The sequence below is a fragment of the Rhinatrema bivittatum genome, chromosome 8 (assembly GCF_901001135.1).
Source record: "Rhinatrema bivittatum chromosome 8, aRhiBiv1.1, whole genome shotgun sequence".
In the NCBI taxonomy this organism is placed as follows: Eukaryota; Metazoa; Chordata; class Amphibia; order Gymnophiona; family Rhinatrematidae; genus Rhinatrema; species Rhinatrema bivittatum.
In genome coordinates, this window is record NC_042622.1 from 94,913,125 (window position 1) to 94,924,008 (window position 10,884).

The 10,884-nt window shown below is 43.6% G+C and overlaps 1 long non-coding RNA gene across 2 annotated transcripts; it reads right to left on the bottom strand.

The window, feature by feature from the left end:
• Nucleotides 1-1,944: 1,944 nt before the first annotated feature.
• Nucleotides 1,945-9,636, bottom strand: LOC115097349. Of its 2 annotated transcripts, none has more exons than XR_003858264.1 (3): nucleotides 9,524-9,636; nucleotides 8,897-8,962; nucleotides 1,945-3,415 (listed from the first exon to the last, which is right to left on the bottom strand). It is a non-coding gene; the product is annotated as an uncharacterized LOC115097349 (long non-coding RNA). The 2 variants fall into 2 exon arrangements; XR_003858265.1 differs by lacking the exon at nucleotides 9,524-9,636 and adding an exon at nucleotides 9,181-9,300.
• Nucleotides 9,637-10,884: the final 1,248 nt, after the last annotated feature.

Genomic DNA, 10,884 nt, shown 5'->3' on the forward strand with positions numbered 1-10,884 from the left:
ACCGTTTCTGTGTCGCAGTGCCATTGCCATTGACATCTCGAACAACCATTAGTTTTCAATGTGAGAAACTAGTGTGTGCAGGGCTTCAAGATTATTCATTTAGGTTGAAGTGACCAGGGCAAGAATCTCTTCACCTCCCATTCAACCTTGCTGACACCTTTGAAAGTCAATAAGGAGAATGAATAAATCAATCTTTGACTGCAGTGTCCTCTTCAGTGCTGCCCCATTAATCCAATGGTATCCTCCAGCCAACCCTCTAGTCAAAAACTGGGAACTGAGCTTTAAATCCCACCGCTGGGGTTTTACTGAATGACCTGCAGCAAATGCCTCAGCCTTGCAGTGCTCATGCTTATCGTTATAAACTCTTTTAAAAAGGGACACTGTGACCCTGTAACTTGCATTTTCATGTGTAACCCTGTGGGCGCTGTCTACAGTATACATCATTCCCAGTCAAGCCTTTCTCTAACATCAAGTGGGAGGATTTGTACATTTCCAAAATCCATAAATGTCCCCAAAACTAGATTGGCAATAACTGAAATTAAAGCACTGTTCCAGTTCTTATACCAACCGTGATGTATTATTACTGACTTTTCCAAGCTTGAAATTAGCCACATTTTTCTTTGACCTTTGAAAACCGAATTGCAGTGCATCTGTTCAGCTACAGTAGCATCTATTAACTCACAAATCGGGCATGTTTAACGCCACTAATTCAAAATATACATCATTCTAAATACTGACAATGGGGTCTTTTGGCTAAACTGTTGAGTGTAAGTAATGGATGCTGTTAGCTAGTTGCCATGTCATTTAGCAAAACTTGCTGCTGATCTTCCTTCTGTAGAACTACGAGTCAAACAAACAAGTTGCAGGAGAGAGTGCTTTATTGGACTAATACAGCTGTGACTAGCTTTCAAGAGCATTGCTCCTTCCATCAGGTCAGTGAAGAAACACCACTGATCTGATGAAGGTAGCTTAGTGCTAGAAAGCTGGTCACAGGTATCCTGAGTTAGTCCAATCATAAGGTATCACCTGCAACTTAGTTCTTATCCCTTATTTCCACATATTCATGTGGATATTTTCTACTGATGGAAACTTAAAGCCGCTTCTTACTTAAGTGGATCTTGCATCGGATTTGCTATCTGGGGCATGCATGCAACAAACACTTCAGCATGCGGATCATGCCTGCATTGTACTGTACAAACATGGAGCTTCAAACAAAGGTAGATTGCAAAATCTTTTCCAATTCAGAGTGGTGTTAAGTACAGTAAAACCTAAGGGCCAGATTTTAGTACCTACGGGCGGGCGTAGATTTGTGCGCGCAACCTTGCGGGCACAAATCTACACCTGATTTTATAACATGCGTGCGCAGCTGCGCACATGTTATAAAATCCGGGGTCGGCGCACGCAAGGGAGTGCACACTTGTGCACGCCGAGCCCTAGAGGAACCCCAATGGCTTTCCCTGTTCCCTCCGAGGCCGTTCCGAAATCAGAGCGGCCTCGGAGGGAACTTTCCTTCTGCCCCTCCACCTTCCCCTCCCCTCCCTTCCCCTCCCTAACCTGCCTCCCAGTCCTACCTAAACCGCCCCCAACCTTTATTTTGGAAGTTGCACCTGCCTCTGGGCAGATGTAGGTTGCATGCGCCGGCCAAGTGCCGGCGCGTGATGCCCCAGCACGTTCACTGTGCCGGAGGCCTCGGTCCCGCCCCCGCCCCTTTCACAAAGCCCCGGGACATAGGCGCGTCGCCGGGACTATGCAAAATAGGCTCAGTGCGTGTAACCCCAGCTGGATTTACGCGCGTAGGGCTTTTAAAATCTGCCCCTAAGATGGTTTGAGGAAATGGAATTACTGAGGTTTATTGATACCAAACCAAATGGAACCTGTGGCTTTTCACTAATAACAAAGACTATCTAGTCTGCATTCTGTTTCCCATTTTGTCTTTTGCAGCAGCCACACAGCCACTGCCTAACTTTAACCCTCTGAAACCCAGGCACTTCCTAAAAGTCCATAAAACCCAATGTGAGTCAGAGACAGCCACCAAAATGAGAGGAAACTCACTTGGTATTAATATCTTGCATGTTATTTTAATGGTGGGATCTGTAAAACTGAGCAAAAATAGAACTTTCAAACTCTACTGCATAATTGCAGATTTGAATTTTTTCTTCAGAAATGCTTAATTTTTTTCTTCCCAGTAGAAAAAGGTTTGAAATTTCTCATTTATTCAAATAGTTGGGGTTTTTTTGTTGCTGCTGCTGTTGTCAGGTTACTCCCATTACTTACTCAGCAGTTTCAGTGCAAGGGATGCCAACAGACAAGTTACAATTACCATGGCTTACACCCTGCAGACTCTTTCCTATAGTATTAATCAGAACTAAATTCTGAAATTGAGGATCTGCCAGTGCCGGTACCATTATTTGGTCATTGAGATGTTCCAGACAGGCTTGAATTGTATAAGAAACAATACATGCGACCAGAGGTGAGCAAACCTTTTGAGCTGCATTCATGCAATTAGTTGGGGCCATCTGAGGTGGTTTACTATATTTAAACTAAGCTGAAGTATTAAGGAGGCACATGTCCAGTAGTTAGCAGTGTGTGAGCTGCTGCTATGAGTGTGGATTGGTGTTCATGTAGAGTGTGTAGCATGCAAGTGTGAGAGTGTGAAGTGCGACCTGAGTGTGAAACAGAAAGGAAAGAGAAAAAAATTGTAAATGTAAGGAAAGTTTGGTTCGCTTTAGACTATGAAAGATGTCTACAGATGAAATTCTAGACTAGATCAAAGTCATTTTTAAAAGACTACAGTCAGCAATCCTGGCAGAAAAAGCAGTGTTAATCCATAAAAAGCAACTTTTGCCTAGGAAATTTTAGCTAGTGTTTAAAAATAGGAGAAGCCTGCAAAACGTTTTCTTTTTTTTTGCAGTTTTATGTGATAGAGTAAAAATAGAGAGTCCATTGTAGCTAACTTTCCCATTTTCCCCAGTCATAAAAAAAAGTTTAAAAAATGTAAAATGTGTTTTTATAGGAAGCAACAGAAACTAAGGGACTGTGATAACACTCCAGCCAAGACTTACTGTACACCTGCTCGAGGCAGAAGTAAATATATTCAGGCATGAGGGCTGTTCGAAGTGAATAAAAGGCACATATGCATTTATGTCCGAATTTTCAATGGCCTGCGCAGGCACAAATACTGGGGGACACACACGTGGCCAGGCCCTGCGCGCACCGAGAGCATTTTAGAAAGGGCCCGGCCACGCACATATTTCCTGGTACGAGCAGAAGTGCTGGGCCAGCGAAAAGGGGCGAGCTGGAGGGGCAGGGTAGGTGCCGACTGGGACAGCGACCATTGGGCATCGTCCTGGGAAAGCGTGCGCTGTCAGCTGGCCGGTGCGCAGTTTTCACTTCTCCTCCGAAGTGGAAGCAAGTACTGAAACAAAAAAAAAAAAGGTAGATTGTGTTATTTTAGGGGTTGAGGAGGAGAGGGGAAAAGGGAAGAAGGGTAGATTGGGCTATAGGAAAGTTCCCTCCCAGTCCGCTCCAATTAAGGAGCGGACTGGGAGGGAACTGGGCAGAGGCCCGATCTTGTCGACACACGTACTTTACAAAATCCCCCCCCCCCCTCCACGCATGCGAGTCTCGACCTGCCCGCACATGCGCATGGATATCGCATTTTATAACATGCACGCATCGCCGCGCACATGTTATACAATTGGCGCGTCTATATGCGCGCGCAGGTTTTAAAAATCTCACCCCTTAAGTTTTAACCAATCAGTCGCTTTGGGGTAATGACTTTCCTGCTTCAGTGATATAGTGGCAATAGTAATGGGGTTTCTGTTGGTAGGGAGGGAGTCACCTAAGTGAAGACAGGTAGAGAAAAATGTTGCTCTTCTCAAAGGAAACAAGGGACTGAACCCTCCCATGCAGTCTCCCAGGAAGAGAGAGGGAAGACAGGCTTGAAAGCAATAATCAGATGGATTACAATTGCATCTGAAATAACTTTAGGTGTTCAGTTGTATTTTTTTTTTAATACCCTGAAAATATTGGCAGAATTATCAATGAGTTCGTATTAACAGTTTCAGCATCAACATTTAACACTTTTCCCTTTGCTGATATAGATAACACTACAAACCTGACTAAGAAGAGAACTCATTCTTTCAACTATGGTATAACCAATCAAACAAGAGCAGTTTACTATAATCTGTGGTGCTTTACTTGCAACTGAAACACTACTTAAAGTTTCCTAAGAAATAGGAGTCTTTGTGTTACGTTTTTGTCTTCCAAGTGCAGCTGAGCACTGATTTCAGATGGAATTTCAGGTAGGTAAAGACAAGGTGTATTTCTTTGGTTTTCTGTCTCTGTATGTTTTCAGTTACTCCTTTTTCTTTCTCACAGGCTCTTTTAAATATTTTCCAGTCTTTCTGAGTCTTGAATTCTCCTGTAATGTATGCTCTTTCCTTTATTAGCACACTCACTTATGTCCGTCTCCCGTGGTTTTATGTCTCTCTCTCTTTCCCTGTAATGTTGTCAGTGTTGCAGTCTAGCTAGACTTTGAGGTGCGTGAAAACTTAGCTGACACAAGATGGTGAAAATCAATCCTTGTCCCCTCTACCAATTTTGATCCACTGGCCTGGCGATATGCTGGTAGCAGGTGCAGTTGAAATAGCTGAATGAACTCCTTCTTCAAGATCTGTGTGGGGATCATCATCTCCTTGCTTATTTCTGGCCCTATCTAAATTTTAATTAAAAGAGTGTTCCTCCAATACTTTATCCCCGCTTATCTTCTGAAGATGTACTAAACAGGAGTTCTCTAAATGTGTGTTCCCGAAGGCTTGATGGAACTTGGCTAACTCATTTTGGATTAAAAAATAAAAACAATAATTAAATTTCCCTATTCTCACTAGAGCACAGAGGAAATTTGGGAATCAACTTGAGAGAATTAAAGAAACTCACCCACTCACACACTTTCCTTTCTACTTCACAATTATGGCACACTCAGTCGCTTTGTCTTAACTGCTTCTGTAGAAGAGTATGTATGGACCACTTGGAGTTTGTAAGTGTCCCTTTTGAATGTTCTGCTAGGAACAGCTCGCGCGTGGGCCTGCTCACCTTCATGGATCCACAGCGGGTTCTGGGACGACCTCCCTCGCGGTAGTTGCCAGCCCTGCTAGGCCCCGGCGTCCCGCGGCGGTGGTCACCATGCCTTCCACTGCGTGCCAGGCCTCACGCCGAGGCTCGGCGTCCTCTGCCATGATAGCCACGCCCCTATGCGCGCGCGGACCGCCCGGACTCATGTAGGGCCAAGGGCGGGTCTTAGCTCCGCGGCGCGTCCTGATTGATCCTTCGATATAAGGAAGTTCCTGTCCTTGCTTCCTTGCCTTGGCAATTGGGTCAGTTTGCTCTAAGATTGCCTCTGCGTTTGTTCCTGTTCTTACCTGTTCCTAGTCTCGTTCCAGGATCCTTCTGTTCCAGTTCTGTTCCTGACTTGTTCCTGCATCCTAGTTCCTGCGTCCTGCTTGTTCCTGTGTTCGTCTGTCTGTCTACCCAGGTAGTACCCTCGGACTGTCTTACTGGTACTGACCTCAGCTTGCTCCTGATCTGCCTACCTGCCGCCTGCCTCAAGACCTCAGCTTGCCTTTGACCTCGTCTGACCTCCGGTACCTGACCCCTGCCTGACTGACCATTCCTCGGACTGACCTCTGGATCTTGACCTTTGCCTGCCTGACCTTGTCTCCAGATTCTGGCTCTGTTCCTCGCCTTGTCATCACCAGCTCTGTTCTGGTTCTCCTTGTTCCAACCAGCCTCCAACTTCAAACCCGATCGCGCCCCCCCTGTGTCCGTGGGCACGCCAGACTTTCATTCTCTCAGGAGACCCTGTGAAGCCCACCTAATTCCAAGCGGCCCGGGTCCCTACGGGCTCCTCCGGGGGGACCTCGGGCTTCCAGTGGTGAAGCTCTTCACAGTCTCTGTCTCCTCCAGTGATCCGCCCCCTGCGGGCAGTTACCTCCTGTTCCCTTTCAGGAGATGTTCCATCACTGTCCCAGGACAAGGGTCCACCCCCGAGCGCACATATCAAGCACAATCAACATTCTATCTCTTTTCCATATCAACTACCAGAAATCAATACCTCGCCACCTTACAGACCCCTTCGCCCAAACTATATAACCATGCCTCCACCAAAGCACGAGCGCTTTCCTTTGCTGGCCCTTTGTTATGGAATACCATGCCCTCCGAACTACGCCTTGAGCTATCTCCCAAAACATTCAAGCAAAAACTCAAGACATGGTTATTCACACATGCCTATACTTGAAATATATAGGTCGTTCTTCTCCTTTATATGCCCTGCCTTATCTACCCAACACCCCCTTTCTATGCACCATCTCTGATTTCCCTTTATTCCTGCTTCTACTCTCAATACCCTTCCACATAACTGCTCTTAATTGCAGTCGAAGTGCTATCTCCCCACTCTTACCACCTCTAATTTAGAATCCCATTTCCTCCTTACCCTTCCCTAACCTCTTACCTAATTTCTTAGAATCCCTTTATTCCCCAGCTCTGTTTAACTCAGTTCAGTTAAGTTATACCTAAATGATTGTTCTGTTTTTTTTAAAAGTATCTACTTGTTTTATGTTCAAATACTTATATACTAACCTTTGTTAAATGTATAACGCTTGTATAACCCTGTTAAATGTAAAACGCTCCGGCGTAAGTTCCTGTTTACTGTACACCGACGTGATATCTTTGATGAGCGGCGGTATATAAAAAATTATAAATAAATAAATAAATAAATAAATAACTGTGCATTCTCCTTCTTGTTATCAAGGATTATTCTTAGATTCAGAATTATTCTGAAATCCACTCTAACTTATTACACTCAACGCACAATAAAGCTCTTAAATTTGTTGCCAGAGGATGTGGTTAGTGCAGTTAGTGTAGCTGGGTTCAAAAAAGGTTTGGATAAGTTCTTGGAGGAGAAGTCCATTAATGGCTATTAATCAATTATACTTAGGGAATAGCCACTGCTATTAATTGCATCAGTAGCATGGGTTCTTCTTAGTGTTTTGGTACTTGCCAGGTTCTTGTGGCCTGGTTTTGGCCTCTGTTGGAAACAGGATGCTAGGCTTGATGGACCCTTAGTCTGACCCAGCATGACAATTTCTTATGTTCTTATGTTCTTACACAAGTTTCAATATTAAGGAATCTGGCATCTAAAACCTGTGACCCCTTTCACAGATAATTCTTCTTTTATTTATAATGTGTTTCTCTTCAGGGAAAACGTTAATTTAACCCTTACAGCTGTACAGTATTTAAGCAAAGGAGAGATGTCAAATTTTACTTTAATGAGAATGAGAGTGTAGTAATAAATCCATCTAATATCAAACACACTCTCTCTCTCTTAATCTCTATCAAAGGTGGACTTCAAATCCCACATGTCCACCAAACTTTTAACAAGTAGCTGACTTTTCTGAACTTATTGAACTCCCATTTCAAAGACATACGTTTTGCTACACACTCACGTTCACACAGAATTCTTCCACAGAATGGTAAGCCTGTCCTCTCTGTGCTCAATGTCAGTGGTTTTATGGCCCTTTAGAGCAGTCTCTGAAGAGATAAGGTCTGACGCCTTCTGCTCCCTCACTCGATCAAAGCCAGACTGACTGACTTCTCAAGTGCCATCCTTCAGTGAGATCAATATTCTAGGGATGACCTCAACTTGAATAGTTCCCAAGGGTGCTTTGGAACAAATTTCACCCTACGTTTATTCCATAAAATTCCCCCTTCTTGGTATGAAGTTGGAGGAAGTTTTGAACTTAAAAAACACATCTGGATGAGGTTTGGATTTACTTGATACAGTATCTTTTCAGCACATGCACACAAGAAGCTCATTCGCATGCACACTGGCAGGAATTTTCCACAGCAATAGCATTGCTGCCTTTGTAAAATGAAAGCAACTCTACTCCTCCTTCTTGGCTCACTCTCTTCAGTCCTGCTTCCCCCTTCTTAGCTGCAAGGGGGGGGGGGGGGGGGAAAGAGCTCTCATAGCAGCGTGCACATCTTCCCCGTGTAGTAACATACTCTGGGAGAGTAAAGAAAAAGCATGCCACATCCCAGCAATGCTTTCTTACAGAGCCAGGACTCAGGTTAGAAATAAAATTATTTACCCCCTTATTTTCATATATTAACCTCTGGTTACAAAGTGAATAGGTTTTTGTGGGCAGAGCAGAAATCATTAATCAAATGTCCACATTGGCTTCTCCTGTGACTCTGACTCTGTTTTTTAGGCCATGATGAATATCTTTTATTAATTGCTAATATCTCCTGAACATTTGTTTTTATGAAAGTTGCTTTTCTGGATTTTACCAATATTTGTTTCCAGAAGCCAAAAAGAACTCCTTTACTTTGAGTCCAGTGTGGTTTAAGGAAAAATATTCTCCAAAATGTAGTATCTGGTAAAAAGCTCTCACAGATAAACTTTCTCTTCTTTTTTCCAAGTTATTTAACATAAAACTTCTGCTGGTTTATGCTATCATGGCCAGTTGTTGCTTCTAATAGCAGACACTATTAGAAGTACAGTTTCAAAGATCTGGGCATCTTTTACCCATGCTGATGCCCATTGCCCAAGTCCAAGTCTTTGAAAATGTACCCCTCCCCCGCCTCAAAATAATTGTTGGCTATCCAGAAGGTCTGACCTTTTTTGATCCTAAAGGACTCCCTAATCTCTTCCCCACCCCTCAAGCTTTCTAGACTGGGTGACAGAAATGCCCTTAGGGAGGGCTCATTTACTTATTCCGTCCCTTGCTGTAGCTCACATTCCTGCTAATAGGCATTCAGCAAGAGCTTTGGACAACAGTAATCCATTAATCTTCTTTCAGTTACACATACATCAGAAACACAGCATTTTACTGCGTACCTTAGGGATGGATCCTATGACCTTTTCCACTGAACTGCATCTCTTCAACAAGTAGAATGTCATCATCTTTGTAAAAGAAAATAATCAAGTTAATTTATTCTCATCATTGGACTGAGCCACATTTTAACAATGCAAGCTCTTTGTAAACACATATAACATAAACCCACATAAATAGCTCCTTCAAATATATATATATATATATTGTCAGGATCAGATTTTTCTGTGCCTGGAGCAAATATTCAGAATTATTCCCCCTTCCCCCACCCCCCCCCCCTTTGACTTACCAGTGGCTGCTCCAGCTCAGAGCTCTTTCCTTTAGTGGCAAAAACCCAGCTGTCCCTCTGGTAGCAGTGGCTCCAGCAAAGCACCCCCTCTCTTTCCCCTCCTATCCAGCATCCCCCTCTTTCTCTTCTCCTACCCTTGCTCAGCATCCCCCTTTTCTCCTCCCTTCCACACTATGCCCTGTGTCACCCAGTCTCTCTCCCCCTCCTTGCCCCGGGTCCCCTTCATAATCTCTCCCACAGCATGTCTTGTCTGCCTTTTACCCCCATCCAATCCTTGCCTTGCGTTCTCCTCTTTCTTCCCCATCACCCCCTTTCTACCACCATCCCTTACCTAGCAGCTTACCCCTTTTTCCTCTTCCCACAGAAGCTTATTCATTGCAGATATCCTGAAAACCTGACTGGCCATGGGTCCCTCGAGACAGCTATGGGAATCTGTCCTGGGGTCCCACAGCCTGCTTCCTTAGGTCCTTCAGCCATCAGCCTTTCACACCCCCCCCCCCCCCCCAACAATTAATTTTCAGGCCCATAGCTCCCCCTCCTGGAGATTTTGATAATTAAACTCAACATTCATTATGTTCCCACCACAACCCTTCCCAGCACAATCCTGTAAAAATTACATAATTGGTCATCATGCTTTAAATATTACATTGTATTATTTAAGGTGTTATTTTAGAAAATAATAAATATAGAAAAACACAAAAACAAAAAAGTACAATAAAAATATAGCCAACAGCAATAGTAATTTAATTAATTAAGATTGTGTGCTAAAGATACATTTACGGTTCTTCTTGTATATTAATAAGTGTGAAATGGCTGGCTGGACTGAACTATAATGTTTCTTTTTACTATTCATGATAGGAAAAAGATTCAAATTGCGTTGTGACTTCAGTAACAGTACCAGGAACTTTGGAAGTAACACAAAACCCTGCAAAAAGTTATTTAGAACCTATATAGTAAATCTGCCATACCAAAACAGCATTAAGTCCCAGAACACAAACAGCAACAACCCTTTATGAAAGTGTAACACTGCAAATATTCCACCAAGCCTAGTGGTATAACCAGAGGTTAAAATATAGAAATAAGGGCGGGGGGGGGGGGGGGGTAAAGATTTTTTTTTCTACTGACCTGAAACCTGGGCTGTAAAAAAAAACATTGCTGGGATGTGGCATGTTTGGTTTTTTTCCAGTTGCCTCACTGGGTATGTTACTGCATGGAAAAGATGTGCAGGCAGCTGTAAGAGCTCCTGTTCCCCTTCCTGGGCTGCTGAGAATCAGATGACTGCAGTGACTGTGCAATAAAGTTGCAGGAGAATTGACATGTGAGTCATCGACCCAGAAATGACTTGGAGGAGGTACTTCCTAGTTTTGCAGAGGTCAGAAGAATTTTTAAAAGTTTATAAAAAAAAAAAAAAAAAAGGATCTGAGCAACAAAAAAGAACTTAAAAAAAAAAAAAAAAGCAGATTCTAGGTGAGGAAAGCCTGCCTGAGCTCCCACTTTGGATTTATAGCCTTGACTGAATTTTTCCAAAATTGATTTTGGAGGTGTTCCAGAGCTCTTTTTAAAGTTAACATTGTGACAAAATAAAAGCAAGCCGCATTGATTGGACGCAGCGAGGGTAACAGAGGGAAAGCGCGCGAACTAGGCTAGCAGCAGGGGGAAGGGTGGGTTAGCCAGGGCGGGAAGATACGCAGTTTGGAGAAGGGG